The sequence below is a fragment of the Paroedura picta genome, chromosome 5 (assembly GCF_049243985.1).
Source record: "Paroedura picta isolate Pp20150507F chromosome 5, Ppicta_v3.0, whole genome shotgun sequence".
Lineage (NCBI taxonomy): Eukaryota > Metazoa > Chordata > Lepidosauria > Squamata > Gekkonidae > Paroedura > Paroedura picta.
In genome coordinates this window covers 27,436,290-27,457,953 of record NC_135373.1, presented here as the reverse complement: position 1 = coordinate 27,457,953, position 21,664 = coordinate 27,436,290, and positions in this window count along the sequence as shown.

The window sequence follows — 21,664 nt, the reverse complement described above, 5'->3', positions numbered from 1 at the left end:
TTCGTTTAGCTTTATATATTGTACCGCGTGGCCGTTGTATTGGTTTTTCGGAAGTGTTAGACCTGTAAGAGAAAAGTTTAAATGGTTGGGAAAGGCCATGGGATGTAGAAATATTTTTTTCACATTTTATTTCCTTGTAAAAACATGTAAATCAATAGGGCTTTTCGCACGGATAAGTACCCAGTGAACGGTTCGTTTAGCTTTATATATTGTTCCGGGTGGGCGTTGTAGAAATATTTTTTTCACATTTTATTTCCTTGTAAAAACAGGTAAATCAATAGGGATGTTCGTATGGATAAGTGCCCAGTGAACGGTTCGTTTAGCTTTATATATTGTTCCGGGTGGGCGTTGTATTGGTTTTTCGGAAGTGTTAGACCTGTAAGAGAAACATTTAAATGGTTGGGAAAGGCCATGGGATGTAGAAATATTTTTTTCACATTTTACTTCCTTGTAAAAACAGGTAAATCAATAGGGCTTTTCGCACGGATAAGTACCCAGTGAACGGTTCGTCTGGCTTTATACATTGTTCCGGGTGGGCGTTGTATTGGTTTTTCGGAAGTGTTAGACCTGTAAGAGAAAAATTTAAATGGCTGGGAAAGGCCATGGGATGTAGAAATATTTTTTCACAATTTATTTCCTTGTAAAAACAGGTAAATCAATAGGGATTTTCGTACGGATAAGTACCCAGTGAACGGTTCGTTTAGCTTTATATATTGTACCGGGTGGCCGTTGTATTGGTTTTTCGGTAGTGTTAGACCTGTAAGATAAAAATTTAAATGGTTGGGAAAGGCCATGGGATGTAGAAATATTTTTTTCACATTTTATTTCCTTGTAAAAACAGGAAAATCAATAGGGATTTTCGTACGGATAAGTGTCAAGTGAACGGTTCGATTAGCTTTATATATTGTACCGAGTGGCCGTTGTATTAGTTTTTCGGAAGTGTTAGACCTGTAAGAGAAAAGTTTAAATGGTTGGGAAAGGTCATGGGATGTAGAAATATTTTTTTCACATTTTATTTCCTTGTAAAAACAGGTAAATCAATAGGGATTTTCGTACGTATAAGTACCCAGTGAACGGTTCGTTTAGCTTTATATATTGTTCCGGGTGGGTGTTGTATTGGTTTTTCGGAAGTGTTAGACATGTAAGAGAAAAATTTAAATGGTTGGGAAAGGCCATGGGATGTAGAACTATTTTTTTCACATTTTATTTCCTTGTAAAAACATGTAAATCAATAGGGATTTTCGTACGGATAAGTACCCAGTGAACGGTTCGTTTAGCTTTATATATTGTTCCGGGTGGGCGTTGTATTGGTTTTTCGGAAGTGTTAGACCTGTAAGAGAAAAATTTAAATGGTTGGGAAAGGCCATGGGATGTAGAAATATTTTTTTCACATTTTATTTCCTTGTAAAAACAGGTAAATCAATAGGGATTTTCTTACGGATAAGTGCCCAGTGAACGGTTCGTTTAGCTTTATATATTGTACCGGGTGGCCGTTGTATTGGTTTTTCGGAAGTGTTAGACCTGTAAGAGAAAAGTTTAAATGGCTGGGAAAGGCCATGGGATGTAGAACTATTTTTTTCACATTTTATTTCCTTGTAAAAACAGGTAAATCAATAGGGATTTTCGTACGGATAAGTACCCAGTGAACGGTTCGTTTAGCTTTATATATTGTCCCGGGTGGGCGTTGTATTGGTTTTTCGGAAGTGTTAGACCTGTAAGAGAAAAATTTAAATGGTTGGGAAAGGCCATGGGATGTAGAAATATTTTTTTCACATTTTATTTCCTAGTAAAAAGAGGTAAATCAATAGGGATTTTCGTATGGATTAGTACCCAGTGAACGGTTCGTTTAGCTTTATATATTGTTCCGGGTGGGCGTTGTATTGGTTTTTCGGAAGTGTTAGACCTGTAAGAGAAACATTTAAATGGTTGGGAAAGGCCATGGGATGTAGAAATATTTTTTTCACATTTTACTTCCTTGTAAAAACAGGTAAATCAATAGGGATTTTCGTATGGATTAGTACCCAGTGAACGGTTCGTTGAGCTTTATATATTGTTCCGGGTGGGCGTTGTATTGGTTTTTCGGAAGTGTTAGACCTGAAAGAGAAAAATTTAAATGGTTGGGAAAGGCCGTGGGATGTAGAACTATTTTTTTCACATTTTATTTCCTTGTAAAAACATGTAAATCACTAGGGCTTTTCGCACGGATAAGTACCCAGTGAACGGTTCGTTTAGCTTTATATATTGTTCCGGGTGGGCGTTGTATTGGTTTTTCGGAAGTGTTAGACCTGTAAGAGAAAAATTTAAATGGTTGGGAAAGGCCATGGGATGTAGAAATATTTTTTTCACATTTTATTTCCTTGTAAAAACAGGTAAATCAATAGGGATTTTCTTATGGATAAGTGCCCAGTGAACGGTTCGTTTAGCTTTATATATTGTACCGGGTGGCCGTTGTATTGGTTTTTCGGAAGTGTTAGACCTGTAAAAGAAAAGTTTAAATGGTTGGGAAAGGCCATGGGATGTAGAAATATTTTTTTCATATTTTATTTCCTTGTAAAAACAGGTAAATCAATAGGGCTTTTCGTACGTATAAGTACCCAGTGAACGGTTCGTTTAGCTTTATACATTGTACGGGGTGGCCGTAGTATTGGTTTTTCGGAAGTGTTAGACCTGTAAGAGAAACATTTAAATGGTTGGGAAAGGCCATGGGATGTAGAAATATTTTTTTCACATTTTACTTCCTTGTAAAAACAGGTAAATCAATAGGGCTTTTCGCACGGATAAGTACCCAGTGAACGGTTCGTCTGGCTTTATACATTGTTCCGGGTGGGCGTTGTATTGGTTTTTCGGAAGTGTTAGACCTGTAAGAGAAAAATTTAAATGGCTGGGAAAGGCCATGGGATGTAGAAATATTTTTTCACATTTTATTTCCTTGTAAAAACAGGTAAATCAATAGGGATTTTCGTACGGATAAGTACCCAGTGAACGGTTCGTTTAGCTTTATATATTGTACCGGGTGGCCGTTGTATTGGTTTTTCGGTAGTGTTAGACCTGTAAGATAAAAATTTAAATGGTTGGGAAAGGCCATGGGATGTAGAAATATTTTTTTCACATTTTATTTCCTTGTAAAAACAGGAAAATCAATAGGGATTTTCGTACGGATAAGTGTCAAGTGAACGGTTCGTTTAGCTTTATATATTGTACCTAGTGGCCGTTGTATTAGTTTTTCGGAAGTGTTAGACCTGTAAGAGAAAAGTTTAAATGGTTGGGAAAGGCCATGGGATGTAGAAATATTTTTTTCACATTTTATTTCCTTGTAAAAACAGGTAAATCAATAGGGATTTTCGTACGTATAAGTACCCAGTGAACGGTTCGTTTAGCTTTATATATTGTTCCGGGTGGGCGTTGTATTGGTTTTTCGGAAGTATTAGACATGTAAGAGAAAAATTTAAATGGTTGGGAAAGGCCATGGGATGTAGAACTATTTTTTTCACATTTTATTTCCTTGTAAAAACATGTAAATCAATAGGGATTTTCGTACGGATAAGTACCCAGTGAACGGTTCGTTTAGCTTTATATATTGTACCGGGTGGCCGTTGTATTGGTTTTTCGGAAGTGTTAGACCTGTAAGAGAAAAGTTTAAATGGCTGGGAAAGGCCATGGGATGTAGAACTATTTTTTTCACATTTTATTTCCATGTAAAAACAGGTAAATCAATAGGGATTTTCGTACGGATAAGTACCCAGTGAACGGTTCGTTTAGCTTTATATATTGTCCCGGGTGGGCGTTGTATTGGTTTTTCGGAAGTGTTAGACCTGTAAGACAAAAATTTAAATGGTTGGGAAAGGCCATGGGATGTAGAAATATTTTTTTCACATTTTATTTCCTAGTAAAAAGAGGTAAATCAATAGGGATTTTCGTATGGATTAGTACCCAGTGAACGGTTCGTTTAGCTTTATATATTTTTCCAGGTGGGCGTTGTATTGGTTTTTCGTAACTGTTAGACCTGTAAGAGAAAAATTTAAATGGTTGGGTAAGGCCATGGGATGTAGAAATATTTTTTTCACATTTTACTTCCTTGTAAAAACAGGTAAATCAATAGGGACTTTCTTACGGATAAGTGCCCAGTGAACGGTTCGTTTAGCTTTATATATTGTACCGGGTGGCCGTTGTATTGGTTTTTCGGAAGTGTTAGACCTGTAAGAGAAAAGTTTAAATGGCTGGGAAAGGCCATGGGATGTAGAACTATTTTTTTCACATTTTATTTCCTTGTAAAAACAGGTAAATCAATAGGGATATTCGTACGGATAAGTACCCAGTGAACGGTTCGTTTAGCTTTATATATTGTCCCGGGTGGGCGTTGTATTGGTTTTTCGGAAGTGTTAGACCTGTAAGAGAAAAATTTAAATGGTTGGGAAAGGCCATGGGATGTAGAAATATTTTTTTCACATTTTATTTCCTAGTAAAAAGAGGTAAATCAATAGGGATTTTCGTATGGATTAGTACCCAGTGAACGGTTCGTTTAGCTTTATATATTTTTCCAGGTGGGCGTTGTATTGGTTTTTCGTAACTGTTAGACCTGTAAGAGAAAAATTTAAATGGTTGGGTAAGGCCATGGGATGTAGAAATATTTTTTTCACATTTTACTTCCTTATAAAAAAAGGTAAATCAATAGGGATTTTCTTACGGATAAGTGCCCAGTGAACGGTTCGTTTAGCTTTATATATTGTACCGGGTGGCCGTTGTATTGGTTTTTCGGAAGTGTTAGACCTGTAAGAGAAAAGTTTAAATGGCTGGGAAAGGCCATGGGATGTAGAACTATTTTTTTCACATTTTATTTCCTTGTAAAAACAGGTAAATCAATAGGGATTTTCGTACGGATAAGTACCCAGTGAACGGTTCGTTTAGCTTTATATATTGTCCCGGGTGGGCGTTGTATTGGTTTTTCGGAAGTGTTAGACCTGTAAGAGAAAAATTTAAATGGTTGGGTAAGGCCATGGGATGTAGAAATATTTTTTTCACATTTTACTTCCTTGTAAAAACAGGTAAATCAATAGGGCTTTTCGCACGGATAAGTACCCAGTGAACGGTTCGTTTAGCTTTATACATTGTTCCGGGTGGGCGTTGTATTGGTTTTTCGGAAGTGTTAGACCTGTAAGAGAAAAATTTAAATGGCTGGGAAAGGCCATGGGATGTAGAAATATTTTTTTCACATTTTATTTCCTTGTAAAAACAGGTAAATCAATAGGGATTTTCGTACGGATAAGTACCCAGTGAACAGTTCGTTTAGCTTTATATATTTTTCCGGGTGGGCGTTGTATTGGTTTTTCGGAAGTGTTAGACCTGTAAAAGAAAAATTTAAATGGTTGGGAAAGGCCATGGGATGTAGAAATATTTTTTTCATATTTTATTTCCTTGTAAAAACAGGTAAATCAATAGGGCTTTTCGTACGTATAAGTACCCAGTGAACGGTTCGTTTAGCTTTATACATTGTACGGGGTGGCCGTTGTATTGGTTTTTCGGAAGTGTTAGACCTGTAAGAGAAACATTTAAATGGTTGGGAAAGGCCATGGAATGTAGAAATATTTTTTTCACATTTTATTTCCTTGTAAAAACAGGTAAATCAATAGGGATGTTCGTATGGATAAGTGCCCAGTGAACGGTTCGTTTAGCTTTATATATTATTCCGGGTGGGCGTTGTATTGGTTTTTCGGAAGTGTTAGACCTGTAAGAGAAACATTTAAATGGTTGGGAAAGGCCATGGGATGTAGAAATATTTTTTTCACATTTTACTTCCTTGTAAAAACAGGTAAATCAATAGGGCTTTTCGCACGGATAAGTACCCAGTGAACGGTTTGTCTGGCTTTATACATTGTTCCGGGTGGGCGTTGTATTGGTTTTTCGGAAGTGTTAGACCTGTAAGAGAAAAATTTAAATGGCTGGGAAAGGCCATGGGATGTAGAAATATTTTTTCACATTTTATTTCCTTGTAAAAACACGGAAATCAATAGGGATTTTCGTACGGATTAGTACCCAGTGAACGGTTCGTTTAGCTTTATATATTGTTCCGGGTGGGCGTTGTATTGGTTTTTCGGAAGTGTTAGACATGTAAGAGAAAAATGTAAATGGTTGGGAAAGGCCATGGGATGTAGAACTATTTTTTTCACATTTTATTTCCTTGTAAAAACATGTAAATCAATAGGGATTTTCGTACGGATAAGTACCCAGTGAACGGTTCGTTTAGCTTTATATATTGTTCCGGGTGGGCGTTGTATTGGTTTTTCGGAAGTGTTAGACCTGTAAGAGAAAAATTTAAATGGTTGGGAAAGGCCATGGGATGTAGAAATATTTTTTTCACATTTTATTTCCTTGTAAAAACAGGTAAATCAATAGGGATTTTCTTACGGATAAGTGCCCAGTGAACGGTTCGTTTAGCTTTATATATTGTACCGGGTGGCCGTTGTATTGGTTTTTCGGAAGTGTTAGACCTGTAAGAGAAAAGTTTAAATGGCTGGGAAAGGCCATGGGATGTAGAACTATTTTTTTCACATTTTATTTCCTTGTAAAAACAGGTAAATCAATAGGGATTTTCGTACGGATAAGTACCCAGTGAACGGTTCGTTTAGCTTTATATATTGTCCCGGGTTGGCGTTGTATTGGTTTTTCGGAAGTGTTAGACCTGTAAGAGAAAAATTTAAATGGTTGGGAAAGGCCATGGGATGTAGAAATATTTTTTTCACATTTTATTTCCTAGTAAAAAGAGGTAAATCAATAGGGATTTTCGTATGGATTAGTACCCAGTGAACGGTTCGTTTAGCTTTATATATTTTTCCAGGTGGGCGTTGTATTGGTTTTTCGTAACTGTTAGACCTGTAAGAGAAAAATTTAAATGGTTGGGTAAGGCCATGGGATGTAGAAATATTTTTTTCACATTTTACTTCCTTGTAAAAACAGGTAAATCAATAGGGATTTTCTTACGGATAAGTGCCCAGTGAACGGTTCGTTTAGCTTTATATATTGTACCGGGTGGCCGTTGTATTGGTTTTTCGGAAGTGTTAGACCTGTAAGAGAAAAGTTTAAATGGCTGGGAAAGGCCATGGGATGTAGAACTATTTTTTTCACATTTTATTTCCTTGTAAAAACAGGTAAATCAATAGGGATTTTCGTACGGATAAGTACCCAGTGAACGGTTCGTTTAGCTTTATACATTGTTCCGGGTGGCCGTTGTATTGGTTTTTTGCAACTGTTAGACCTGTAAGAGAAAAATTTAAATGGTTGGGAAAGGCCATGGGATGTAGAAATATTTTTTTCACATTTTACTTCCTTGTAAAAACAGGTAAATCAATAGGGCTTTTCGCACGGATAAGTACCCAGTGAACGGTTCGTTTAGCTTTATACATTGTTCCGGGTGGGCGTTGTATTGGTTTTTCGGAAGTGTTAGACCTGTAAGAGAAAAATTTAAATGGCTGGGAAAGGCCATGGGATATAGAAATATTTTTTTCACATTTAATTTCCTTGTAAAAACAGGTAAATCAATAGGGATTTTCGTACGGATAAGTACCCAGTGAACGGTTCGTTTAGCTTTATATATTGGTGGGCGTTGTATTGGTATTTCGGAAGTGTTAGACCTGTAAGAGAAAAATTTAAATGGTTGGGAAAGGCCATGGGATGTAGAAATATTTTTTTCACATTTTATTTCCTTGTAAAAACAGGTAAATCAATAGGGATTTTCATACGTATAAGTACCCAGTGAACGGTTCGTTTAGCTTTATATATTGTTCCGGGTGGGAGTTGTATTGGTTGTTCGGTAGTGTTAGACCTCTAAGATAAAAATTTAAATGGTTGGGAAAGGCCATGGGATGTAGAAATATTTTTTTCACATTTTATTTCCTTGTAAAAACAGGAAAATCAATAGGGATTTTCGTACGGATAAGTGCCCAGTGAACGGTTCGTTTAGCTTTATATATTGTACCGCATGGCCGTTGTATTGGTTTTTCGGAAGTGTTAGACCTGTAAGAGAAAAGTTTAAATGGTTGGGAAAGGCCATGGGATGTAGAAATATTTTTTTCACATTTTATTTCTTTGTAAAAACAGATAAATCAATAGGGATTTTCGTACGTATAAGTACCCAGTGAACGGTTCGTTTAGCTTTATATATTGTTCCGGGTGGGAGTTGTATTGGTTTTTCGGTAGTGTTAGACCTGTAAGATAAATATTTAAATGGTTGGGAAAGGCCATGGGATGTAGAACTATTTTTTTCACATTTTATTTCCTTGTAAAAACAGGAAAATCAATAGGGATTTTCGTACGGATAAGTGCCCAGAGAACGGTTCGTTTAGCTTTATACATTGTCCCGGGTGGGCGTTGTATTGGTTTTTCAGAAGTGTTAGACCTGTAAGAGAAAAATTTAAATGGTTGGGAAAGGCCATGGGATGTAGAAATATTTTTTTCACATTTTACTTCCTTGTAAAAACAGGTAAATCAATAGGGCTTTTCGCACGGATAAGTACCCAGTGAACGGTTCGTTTAGCTTTATACATTGTTCCGGGTGGGCGTTGTATTGGTTTTTCGGAAGTGTTAGACCTGTAAGAGAAAAATTTAAATGGCTGGGAAAGGCCATGGGATATAGAAATATTTTTTTCACATTTAATTTCCTTGTAAAAACAGGTAAATCAATAGGGATTTTCGTACGGATAAGTACCCAGTGAACGGTTCGTTTAGCTTTATACATTGTTCCGGGTGGGCGTTGTATTGGTTTTTCGGAAGTGTTAGACCTGTAAGAGAAAAATTTAAACGGCTCGGAAAGGCCATGGGATGTAGAAATATTTTTTTCACATTTTATTTCCTTGTAAATACAGGTAAATCAATAGGGATTTTCGTATGGATAAGTACCCAGTGAACGGTTCGTTTAGCTTTATATATTGTTCCGGGTGGGCATTGTATTGGTTTTTCTGAAGTGTTAGACCTGTAAGAGAAATGTTTAAATGGTTGGGAAAGGTCATGGGATGTAGAAATATTTTTTTCACATTTTACTTCCTTGTAAAAACTGGTAAATCAATAGGGATTTTCGTACGGATAAGTACCCAGTGAACGGTTCGTTTAGCTTTATACATTGTTCCGGGTGGCCGTTGTATTGGTTTTTCGGAAGTGTTAGACCTGTAAGAGAAAAATTTAAATGGTTGGGAAAGGCCATGGCATGTAGAAATATTTTTTTCACATTTATTTCCTTGTAAAAACAGGTAAATCAATAGGGATTTTCGTACGGATAAGTGCCCAGTGAACGGTTCGTTTAGCTTTATATATTGTTCTGGGTGGCCGTTGAATTGGTTTTTCAGAAGTGTTAGACCTGTAAGAGAAAAATGTAAATGGTTGGGAAAGGCCATGGGATGTAGAAATATTTTTTTCACATTTATTTCCTTGTAAAAACAGGTAAATCAATAGGGATTTTCGTACGGATAAGTACCCAGTGAACGGTTCGTTTAGCTTTATACATTGTTCCGGGAGGCCGTTGTATTGGTTTTTTGCAACTGTTAGACCTGTAAGAGAAAAATTTAAATGGTTGGGAAAGGCCATCGGATATAGAAATATTATTTTCACATTTAATTTCCTTGTAAAAACAGGTAAATCAATAGGGATTTTCGTACGGATAAGTACCCAGTGAACGGTTCGTTTAGCTTTATATATTGGTGGGCGTTGTATTGGTTTTTCGGAAGTGTTAGACCTGTAAGAGAAAAATTTAAATGGTTGGGAAAGGCCATGGGATGTAGAAATATTTTTTTCACATTTTATTTCCTTGTAAAAACAGGTAAATCAATAGGGATTTTCATACGTATAAGTACCCAGTGAACGGTTCGTTTAGCTTTATATATTGTTCCGGGTGGGAGTTGTATTGGTTTTTCGGTAGTGTTAGACCTCTAAGATAAAAATTTAAATGGTTGGGAAAGGCCATGGGATGTAGAAATATTTTTTTCACATTTTATTTCCTTGTAAAAACAGGAAAATCAATAGGGATTTTCGTACGGATAAGTGCCCAGTGAACGGTTCGTTTAGGTTTATATATTGTACCACGTGGCCGTTGTATTGGTTTTTCGGAAGTGTTAGACCTGTAAGAGAAAAGTTTAAATGGTTGGGAAAGGCCATGGGATGTAGAAATATTTTTTTCACATTTTATTTCCTTGTAAAAACATGTAAATCAATAGGGCTTTTCGCACAGATAAGTACCCAGTGAACGGTTCGTTTAGCTTTATATATTGTTCCGGGTGGGCGTTGTAGAAATATTTTTTTCACATTTTATTTCCTTGTAAAAACAGGTAAATCAATAGGGATGTTCGTATGGATAAGTGCCCAGTGAACGGTTCGTTTAGCTTTATATATTGTTCCGGGTGGGCGTTGTATTGGTTTTTCGGAAGTGTTAGACCTGTAAGAGAAACATTTAAATGGTTAGGAAAGGCCATGGCATGTAGAAATATTTTTTTCACATTTATTTCCTTGTAAAAACAGGTAAATCAATAGGGATTTTCGTACGGATAAGTGCCCAGTGAACGGTTCGTTTAGCTTTATATATTGTTCTGGGTGGCCGTTGAATTGGTTTTTCAGAAGTGTTAGACCTGTAAGAGAAAAATGTAAATGGTTGGGAAAGGCCATGGGATGTAGAAATATTTTTTTCACATTTATTTCCTTGTAAAAACAGGTAAATCAATAGGGATTTTCGTACGGATAAGTACCCAGTGAACGGTTCGTTTAGCTTTATACATTGTTCCGGGTGGCCGTTGTATTGGTTTTTTGCAACTGTTAGACCTGTAAGAGAAAAATTTAAATGGTTGGGAAAGGCCATCGGATATAGAAATATTATTTTCACATTTAATTTCCTTGTAAAAACAGGTAAATCAATAGGGATTTTCGTACGGATAAGTACCCAGTGAACGGTTCGTTTAGCTTTATATATTGGTGGGCGTTGTATTGGTTTTTCGGAAGTGTTAGACCTGTAAGAGAAAAGTTTAAATGGTTGGGAAAGGCCATGGGATGTAGAAATATTTTTTTCACATTTTATTTCTTTGTAAAAACAGGTAAATCAATAGGGATTTTCGTACGTATAAGTACCCAGTGAACGGTTCGTTTAGCTTTATATATTGTTCTGGGTGGCCGTTGAATTGGTTTTTCGGAAGTGTTAGATCTGTAAGAGAAAAATGTAAATGGTTGGGAAAGGCCATGGGATGTAGAAATATTTTTTTCACATTTATTTCCTTGTAAAAACAGGTAAATCAATAGGGATTTTCGTACGGATAAGTACCCAGTGAACGGTTCGTTTAGCTTTATACATTGTTCCGGGTGGCCGTTGTATTGGTTTTTTGCAACTGTTAGACCTGTAAGAGAAAAATTTAAATGGTTGGGAAAGGCCATGGGATGTAGAAATATTTTTTTCACATTTTACTTCCTTGTAAAAACAGGTAAATCAATATGGCTTTTCGCACGGATAAGTACCCAGTGAACGGTTCGTTTAGCTTTATACATTGTTCCGGGTGGGCGTTGTATTGGTTTTTCGGAAGTGTTAGACCTGTAAGAGAAAAATTTAAATGGTTGGGAAAGGCCATCGGATATAGAAATATTATTTTCACATTTAATTTCCTTGTAAAAACAGGTAAATCAATAGGGATTTTCGTACGGATAAGTACCCAGTGAACGGTTCGTTTAGCTTTATATATTGGTGGGCGTTGTATTGGTTTTTCGGAAGTGTTAGACCTGTAAGAGAAAAGTTTAAATGGTTGGGAAAGGCCATGGGATGTAGAAATATTTTTTTCACATTTTATTTCTTTGTAAAAACAGGTAAATCAATAGGGATTTTCGTACGTATAAGTACCCAGTGAACGGTTCGTTTAGCTTTATATATTGTTCTGGGTGGCCGTTGAATTGGTTTTTCGGAAGTGTTAGATCTGTAAGAGAAAAATGTAAATGGTTGGGAAAGGCCATGGGATGTAGAAATATTTTTTTCACATTTATTTCCTTGTAAAAACAGGTAAATCAATAGGGATTTTCGTACGGATAAGTACCCAGTGAACGGTTCGTTTAGCTTTATACATTGTTCCGGGTGGCCGTTGTATTGGTTTTTTGCAACTGTTAGACCTGTAAGAGAAAAATTTAAATGGTTGGGAAAGGCCATGGGATGTAGAAATATTTTTTTCACATTTTACTTCCTTGTAAAAACAGGTAAATCAATATGGCTTTTCGCACGGATAAGTACCCAGTGAACGGTTCGTTTAGCTTTATACATTGTTCCGGGTGGGCGTTGTATTGGTTTTTCGGAAGTGTTAGACCTGTAAGAGAAAAATTTAAATGGCTGGGAAAGGCCATGGGATATAGAAATATTTTTTTCACATTTAATTTCCTTGTAAAAACAGGTAAATCAATAGGGATTTTCGTACGGATAAGTACCCAGTGAACGGTTCGTTTAGCTTTATATATTGGTGGGCGTTGTATTGGTATTTCGGAAGTGTTAGACCTGTAAGAGAAAAATTTAAATGGTTGGGAAAGGCCATGGGATGTAGAAATATTTTTTTCACATTTTATTTCCTTGTAAAAACAGGTAAATCAATAGGGATTTTCATACGTATAAGTACCCAGTGAACGGTTCGTTTAGCTTTATATATTGTTCCGGGTGGGAGTTGTATTGGTTGTTCGGTAGTGTTAGACCTCTAAGATAAAAATTTAAATGGTTGGGAAAGGCCATGGGATGTAGAAATATTTTTTTCACATTTTATTTCCTTGTAAAAACAGGAAAATCAATAGGGATTTTCGTACGGATAAGTGCCCAGTGAACGGTTCGTTTAGCTTTATATATTGTACCGCATGGCCGTTGTATTGGTTTTTCGGAAGTGTTAGACCTGTAAGAGAAAAGTTTAAATGGTTGGGAAAGGCCATGGGATGTAGAAATATTTTTTTCACATTTTATTTCTTTGTAAAAACAGATAAATCAATAGGGATTTTCGTACGTATAAGTACCCAGTGAACGGTTCGTTTAGCTTTATATATTGTTCCGGGTGGGAGTTGTATTGGTTTTTCGGTAGTGTTAGACCTGTAAGATAAATATTTAAATGGTTGGGAAAGGCCATGGGATGTAGAACTATTTTTTTCACATTTTATTTCCTTGTAAAAACAGGAAAATCAATAGGGATTTTCGTACGGATAAGTGCCCAGAGAACGGTTCGTTTAGCTTTATACATTGTCCCGGGTGGGCGTTGTATTGGTTTTTCAGAAGTGTTAGACCTGTAAGAGAAAAATTTAAATGGTTGGGAAAGGCCATGGGATGTAGAAATATTTTTTTCACATTTTACTTCCTTGTAAAAACAGGTAAATCAATAGGGCTTTTCGCACGGATAAGTACCCAGTGAACGGTTCGTTTAGCTTTATACATTGTTCCGGGTGGGCGTTGTATTGGTTTTTCGGAAGTGTTAGACCTGTAAGAGAAAAATTTAAATGGCTGGGAAAGGCCATGGGATATAGAAATATTTTTTTCACATTTAATTTCCTTGTAAAAACAGGTAAATCAATAGGGATTTTCGTACGGATAAGTACCCAGTGAACGGTTCGTTTAGCTTTATACATTGTTCCGGGTGGGCGTTGTATTGGTTTTTCGGAAGTGTTAGACCTGTAAGAGAAAAATTTAAATGGCTCGGAAAGGCCATGGGATGTAGAAATATTTTTTTCACATTTTATTTCCTTGTAAATACAGGTAAATCAATAGGGATTTTCGTATGGATAAGTACCCAGTGAACGGTTCGTTTAGCTTTATATATTGTTCCGGGTGGGCATTGTATTGGTTTTTCTGAAGTGTTAGACCTGTAAGAGAAATGTTTAAATGGTTGGGAAAGGTCATGGGATGTAGAAATATTTTTTTCACATTTTACTTCCTTGTAAAAACTGGTAAATCAATAGGGATTTTCGTACGGATAAGTACCCAGTGAACGGTTCGTTTAGCTTTATACATTGTTCCGGGTGGCCGTTGTATTGGTTTTTCGGAAGTGTTAGACCTGTAAGAGAAAAATTTAAATGGTTGGGAAAGGCCATGGCATGTAGAAATATTTTTTTCACATTTATTTCCTTGTAAAAACAGGTAAATCAATAGGGATTTTCGTACGGATAAGTGCCCAGTGAACGGTTCGTTTAGCTTTATATATTGTTCTGGGTGGCCGTTGAATTGGTTTTTCAGAAGTGTTAGACCTGTAAGAGAAAAATGTAAATGGTTGGGAAAGGCCATGGGATGTAGAAATATTTTTTTCACATTTATTTCCTTGTAAAAACAGGTAAATCAATATGGATTTTCGTACGGATAAGTACCCAGTGAACGGTTCGTTTAGCTTTATACATTGTTCCGGGTGGCCGTTGTATTGGTTTTTTGCAACTGTTAGACCTGTAAGAGAAAAATTTAAATGGTTGGGAAAGGCCATCGGATATAGAAATATTATTTTCACATTTAATTTCCTTGTAAAAACAGGTAAATCAATAGGGATTTTCGTACGGATAAGTACCCAGTGAACGGTTCGTTTAGCTTTATATATTGGTGGGCGTTGTATTGGTTTTTCGGAAGTGTTAGACCTGTAAGAGAAAAATTTAAATGGTTGGGAAAGGCCATGGGATGTAGAAATATTTTTTTCACATTTTATTTCCTTGTAAAAACAGGTAAATCAATAGGGATTTTCATACGTATAAGTACCCAGTGAACGGTTCGTTTAGCTTTATATATTGTTCCGGGTGGGAGTTGTATTGGTTTTTCGGTAGTGTTAGACCTCTAAGATAAAAATTTAAATGGTTGGGAAAGGCCATGGGATGTAGAAATATTTTTTTCACATTTTATTTCCTTGTAAAAACAGGAAAATCAATAGGGATTTTCGTACGGATAAGTGCCCAGTGAACGGTTCGTTTAGCTTTATATATTGTACCGCGTGGCCGTTGTATTGGTTTTTCGGAAGTGTTAGACCTGTAAGAGAAAAGTTTAAATGGTTGGGAAAGGCCATGGGATGTAGAAATATTTTTTTCACATTTTATTTCCTTGTAAAAACATGTAAATCAATAGGGCTTTTCGCACGGATAAGTACCCAGTGAACGGTTCGTTTAGCTTTATATATTGTTCCGGGTGGGCGTTGTAGAAATATTTTTTTCACATTTTATTTCCTTGTAAAAACAGGTAAATCAATAGGGATGTTCGTATGGATAAGTGCCCAGTGAACGGTTCGTTTAGCTTTATATATTGTTCCGGGTGGGCGTTGTATTGGTTTTTCGGAAGTGTTAGACCTGTAAGAGAAACATTTAAATGGTTGGGAAAGGCCATGGGATGTAGAAATATTTTTTTCACATTTTACTTCCTTGTAAAAACAGGTAAATCAATAGGGCTTTTCGCACGGATAAGTACCCAGTGAACGGTTCGTCTGGCTTTATACATTGTTCCGGGTGGGCGTTGTATTGGTTTTTCGGAAGTGTTAGACCTGTAAGAGAAAAATTTAAATGGCTGGGAAAGGCCATGGGATGTAGAAATATTTTTTCACAATTTATTTCCTTGTAAAAACAGGTAAATCAATAGGGATTTTCGTACGGATAAGTACCCAGTGAACGGTTCGTTTAGCTTTATATATTGTACCGGGTGGCCGTTGTATTGGTTTTTCGGTAGTGTTAGACCTGTAAGATAAAAATTTAAATGGTTGGGAAAGGCCATGGGATGTAGAAATATTTTTTTCACATTTTATTTCCTTGTAAAAACAGGAAAATCAATAGGGATTTTCGTACGGATAAGTGTCAAGTGAACGGTTCGTTTAGCTTTATATATTGTACCGAGTGGCCGTTGTATTAGTTTTTCGGAAGTGTTAGACCTGTAAGAGAAAAGTTTAAATGGTTGGGAAAGGTCATGGGATGTAGAAATATTTTTTTCACATTTTATTTCCTTGTAAAAACAGGTAAATCAATAGGGATTTTCGTACGTATAAGTACCCAGTGAACGGTTCGTTTAGCTTTATATATTGTTCCGGGTGGGTGTTGTATTGGTTTTTCGGAAGTGTTAGACATGTAAGAGAAAAATTTAAATGGTTGGGAAAGGCCATGGGATGTAGAACTATTTTTTTCACATTTTATTTCCTTGTAAAAACATGTAAATCAATAGGGATTTTCGTACGGATAAGTACCCAGTGAACGGTTCGTTTAGCTTTATATATTGTTCCGGGTGGGCGTTGTATTGGTTTTTCGGAAGTGTTAGACCTGTAAGAGAAAAATTTAAATGGTTGGGAAAGGCCATGGGATGTAGAAATATTTTTTTCACATTTTATTTCCTTGTAAAAACAGGTAAATCAATAGGGATTTTCTTACGGATAAGTGCCCAGTGAACGGTTCGTTTAGCTTTATATATTGTACCGGGTGGCCGTTGTATTGGTTTTTCGGAAGTGTTAGACCTGTAAGAGAAAAGTTTAAATGGCTGGGAAAGGCCATGGGATGTAGAACTATTTTTTTCACATTTTATTTCCTTGTAAAAACAGGTAAATCAATAGGGATTTTCGTACGGATAAGTACCCAGTGAACGGTTCGTTTAGCTTTATATATTGTCCCGGGTGGGCGTTGTATTGGTTTTTCGGAAGTGTTAGACCTGTAAGAGAAAAAATTAAATGGTTGGGAAAGGCCATGGGATGTAGAAATATTTTTTTCACATTTTATTTCCTAGTAAAAAGAGGTAAATCAATAGGGATTTTCGTATGGATTAGTACCCAGTGAACGGTTCGTTTAGCTTTATATATTGTTCCGGGTGGGCGTTGTATTGGTTTTTCGGAAGTGTTAGACCTGTAAGAGAAACATTTAAATGGTTGGGAAAGGCCATGGGATGTAGAAATATTTTTTTCACATTTTACTTCCTTGTAAAAACAGGTAAATCAATAGGGCTTTTCGCACGGATAAGTACCCAGTGAACGGTTCGTCTGGCTTTATACATTGTTCCGGGTGGGCGTTGTATTGGTTTTTCGGAAGTGTTAGACCTGTAAGAGAAAAATTTAAATGGCTGGGAAAGGCCATGGGATGTAGAAATATTTTTTCACATTTTATTTCCTTGTAAAAACAGGTAAATCAATAGGGATTTTCGTACGGATAAGTACCCAGTGAACGGTTCGTTTAGCTTTATATATTGTACCGGGTGGCCGTTGTATTGGTTTTTCGGTAGTGTTAGACCTGTAAGATAAAAATTTAAATGGTTGGGAAAGGCCATGGGATGTAGAAATATTTTTTTCACATTTTATTTCCTTGTAAAAACAGGAAAATCAATAGGGATTTTCGTACGGATAAGTGTCAAGTGAACGGTTCGTTTAGCTTTATATATTGTACCTAGTGGCCGTTGTATTAGTTTTTCGGAAGTGTTAGACCTGTAAGAGAAAAGTTTAAATGGTTGGGAAAGGCCATGGGATGTAGAAATATTTTTTTCACATTTTATTTCCTTGTAAAAACAGGTAAATCAATAGGGATTTTCGTACGTATAAGTACCCAGTGAACGGTTCGTTTAGCTTTATATATTGTTCCGGGTGGGCGTTGTATTGGTTTTTCGGAAGTGTTAGACATGTAAGAGAAAAATTTAAATGGTTGGGAAAGGCCATGGGATGTAGAACTATTTTTTTCACATTTTATTTCCTTGTAAAAACATGTAAATCAATAGGGATTTTCGTACGGATAAGTACCCAGTGAACGGTTCGTTTAGCTTTATATATTGTACCGGGTGGCCGTTGTATTGGTTTTTCGGAAGTGTTAGACCTGTAAGAGAAAAGTTTAAATGGCTGGGAAAGGCCATGGGATGTAGAACTATTTTTTTCACATTTTATTTCCATGTAAAAACAGGTAAATCAATAGGGATTTTCGTACGGATAAGTACCCAGTGAACGGTTCGTTTAGCTTTATATATTGTCCCGGGTGGGCGTTGTATTGGTTTTTCGGAAGTGTTAGACCTGTAAGAGAAAAATTTAAATGGTTGGGAAAGGCCATGGGATGTAGAAATATTTTTTTCACATTTTATTTCCTAGTAAAAAGAGGTAAATCAATAGGGATTTTCGTATGGATTAGTACCCAGTGAACGGTTCGTTTAGCTTTATATATTTTTCCAGGTGGGCGTTGTATTGGTTTTTCGTAACTGTTAGACCTGTAAGAGAAAAATTTAAATGGTTGGGTAAGGCCATGGGATGTAGAAATATTTTTTTCACATTTTACTTCCTTGTAAAAACAGGTAAATCAATAGGGACTTTCTTACGGATAAGTGCCCAGTGAACGGTTCGTTTAGCTTTATATATTGTACCGGGTGGCCGTTGTATTGGTTTTTCGGAAGTGTTAGACCTGTAAGAGAAAAGTTTAAATGGCTGGGAAAGGCCATGGGATGTAGAACTATTTTTTTCACATTTTATTTCCTTGTAAAAACAGGTAAATCAATAGGGATATTCGTACGGATAAGTACCCAGTGAACGGTTCGTTTAGCTTTATATATTGTCCCGGGTGGGCGTTGTATTGGTTTTTCGGAAGTGTTAGACCTGTAAGAGAAAAATTTAAATGGTTGGGAAAGGCCATGGGATGTAGAAATATTTTTTTCACATTTTATTTCCTAGTAAAAAGAGGTAAATCAATAGGGATTTTCGTATGGATTAGTACCCAGTGAACGGTTCGTTTAGCTTTATATATTTTTCCAGGTGGGCGTTGTATTGGTTTTTCGTAACTGTTAGACCTGTAAGAGAAAAATTTAAATGGTTGGGTAAGGCCATGGGATGTAGAAATATTTTTTTCACATTTTACTTCCTTATAAAAAAAGGTAAATCAATAGGGATTTTCTTACGGATAAGTGCCCAGTGAACGGTTCGTTTAGCTTTATATATTGTACCGGGTGGCCGTTGTATTGGTTTTTCGGAAGTGTTAGACCTGTAAGAGAAAAGTTTAAATGGTTGGGAAAGGCCATGGGATGTAGAAATATTTTTTTCACATTTTATTTCCTTGTAAAAACAGGAAAATCAATAGGGATTTTCGTACGGATAAGTGTCAAGTGAACGGTTCGTTTAGCTTTATATATTGTACCTAGTGGCCGTTGTATTAGTTTTTCAGAAGTGTTAGACCTGTAAGAGAAAAGTTTAAATGGTTGGGAAAGGCCATGGGATGTAGAAATATTTTTTTCACATTTTATTTCCTTGTAAAAACAGGTAAATCAATAGGGATTTTCGTACGTATAAGTACCCAGTGAACGGTTCGTTTAGCTTTATATATTGTTCCGGGTGGGCGTTGTATTGGTTTTTCGGAAGTGTTAGACATGTAAGAGAAAAATTTAAATGGTTGGGAAAGGCCATGGGATGTAGAACTATTTTTTTCACATTTTATTTCCTTGTAAAAACATGTAAATCAATAGGGATTTTCGTACGGATAAGTACCCAGTGAACGGTTCGTTTAGCTTTATATATTGTACCGGGTGGCCGTTGTATTGGTTTTTCGGAAGTGTTAGACCTGTAAGAGAAAAGTTTAAATGGCTGGGAAAGGCCATGGGATGTAGAACTATTTTTTTCACATTTTATTTCCATGTAAAAACAGGTAAATCAATAGGGATTTTCGTACGGATAAGTACCCAGTGAACGGTTCGTTTAGCTTTATATATTGTCCCGGGTGGGCGTTGTATTGGTTTTTCGGAAGTGTTAGACCTGTAAGAGAAAAATTTAAATGGTTGGGAAAGGCCATGGGATGTAGAAATATTTTTTTCACATTTTATTTCCTAGTAAAAAGAGGTAAATCAATAGGGATTTTCGTATGGATTAGTACCCAGTGAACGGTTCGTTTAGCTTTATATATTTTTCCAGGTGGGCGTTGTATTGGTTTTTCGTAATTGTTAGACCTGTAAGAGAAAAATTTAAATGGTTGGGTAAGGCCATGGGATGTAGAAATATTTTTTTCACATTTTACTTCCTTGTAAAAACAGGTAAATCAATAGGGACTTTCTTACGGATAAGTGCCCAGTGAACGGTTCGTTTAGCTTTATATATTGTACCGGGTGGCCGTTGTATTGGTTTTTCGGAAGTGTTAGACCTGTAAGAGAAAAGTTTAAATGGCTGGGAAAGGCCATGGGATGTAGAACTATTTTTTTCACATTTTATTTCCTTGTAAAAACAGGTAAATCAATAGGGATATTCGTACGGATAAGTACCCAGTGAACGGTTCGTTTAGCTTTATATATTGTCCCGGGTGGGCGTTGTATTGGTTTTTCGGAAGTGTTAGACCTGTAAGAGAAAAATTTAAATGGTTGGGAAAGGCCATGGGATGTAGAAATATTTTTTTCACATTTTATTTCCTAGTAAAAAGAGGTAAATCAATAGGGATTTTCGTATGGATTAGTACCCAGTGAACGGTTCGTTTAGCTTTATATATTTTTCCAGGTGGGCGTTGTATTGGTTTTTCGTAACTGTTAGACCTGTAAGAGAAAAATTTAAATGGTTGGGTAAGGCCATGGGATGTAGAAATATTTTTTTCACATTTTACTTCCTTATAAAAAAAGGTAAATCAATAGGGATTTTCTTACGGATAAGTGCCCAGTGAACGGTTCGTTTAGCTTTATATATTGTACCGGGTGGCCGTTGTATTGGTTTTTCGGAAGTGTTAGACCTGTAAGAGAAAAGTTTAAATGGCTGGGAAAGGCCATGGGATGTAGAACTATTTTTTTCACATTTTATTTCCTTGTAAAAACAGGTAAATCAATAGGGATTTTCGTACGGATAAGTACCCAGTGAACGGTTCGTTTAGCTTTATATATTGTCCCGGGTGGGCGTTGTATTGGTTTTTCGGAAGTGTTAGACCTGTAAGAGAAAAATTTAAATGGTTGGGTAAGGCCATGGGATGTAGAAATATTTTTTTCACATTTTACTTCCTTGTAAAAACAGGTAAATCAATAGGGCTTTTCGCACGGATAAGTACCCAGTGAACGGTTCGTTTAGCTTTATACATTGTTCCGGGTGGGCGTTGTATTGGTTTTTCAGAAGTGTTAGACCTGTAAGAGAAAAATTTAAATGGCTGGGAAAGGCCATGGGATGTAGAAATATTTTTTTCACATTTTATTTCCTTGTAAAAACAGGTAAATCAATAGGGATTTTCGTACGGATAAGTACCCAGTGAACAGTTCGTTTAGCTTTATATATTTTTCCGGGTGGGCGTTGTATTGGTTTTTCGGAAGTGTTAGACCTGTAAAAGAAAAATTTAAATGGTTGGGAAAGGCCATGGGATGTAGAAATATTTTTTTCATATTTTATTTCCTTGTAAAAACAGGTAAATCAATAGGGCTTTTCGTACGTATAAGTACCCAGTGAACGGTTCGTTTAGCTTTATACATTGTACGGGGTGGCCGTTGTATTGGTTTTTCGGAAGTGTTAGACCTGTAAGAGAAACATTTAAATGGTTGGGAAAGGCCATGGAATGTAGAAATATTTTTTTCACATTTTATTTCCTTGTAAAAACAGGTAAATCAATAGGGATGTTCGTATGGATAAGTGCCCAGTGAACGGTTCGTTTAGCTTTATATATTGTTCCGGGTGGGCGTTGTATTGGTTTTTCGGAAGTGTTAGACCTGTAAGAGAAACATTTAAATGGTTGGGAAAGGCCATGGGATGTAGAAATATTTTTTTCACATTTTACTTCCTTGTAAAAA